Source organism: Penaeus monodon, chromosome 21, assembly GCF_015228065.2.
Source record: "Penaeus monodon isolate SGIC_2016 chromosome 21, NSTDA_Pmon_1, whole genome shotgun sequence".
Lineage (NCBI taxonomy): Eukaryota > Metazoa > Arthropoda > Malacostraca > Decapoda > Penaeidae > Penaeus > Penaeus monodon.
The window spans coordinates 12,365,323-12,365,900 of record NC_051406.1 but is presented as its reverse complement, the minus strand read 5'-3'; positions in this window follow the sequence as shown (position 1 = coordinate 12,365,900).

The window sequence follows — 578 nt, the reverse complement described above, 5'->3', positions numbered from 1 at the left end:
CTTAACGCGTGAATTTATAGATACACTGATATATTAATATATTCTGTAATAAAGTTAGATTTACATTGATCACCGGACATACTTGGGCTTTCATTTCTTAAGGAAAAATAAAACTTTCTGTTGTCATTTTGGGAGATTAAAGATCGTGCAAATGCATTTTATTACTCAAGTTTGCAAATATAAACTGTAGATTGATCTAGATAGTCTGTTGTGAGCAGCAATAGTAAAGAGCGTATTCGGTTTTATGTAGCGAAGTAGATAAAACTCGGTGGTTGATGGTTAAGGACTGAAACAGAGCTTATTTAGAAACTGTGGTTGAAGAAATATAGCATTTCAGAAGGAAACAGTTTATTTTTTTTCCATTGCATATTGTTCCTTCAGGAGAAATAATCTCATTATAAAACCCACCTTTTTCACATCTTAGTGGTTCTTTACCTTGCTCAGCGGATTCAGTATTTGCTTCAGTTACTGCTGGGCGATACTTTCGGTGCCTTCTGCAGATCCAAAGTGTCCCGACAAAAAATAATGAGATGTTTAGTTCCATTACTAATAATGTATTAAGCAGATACTCAGAAGGC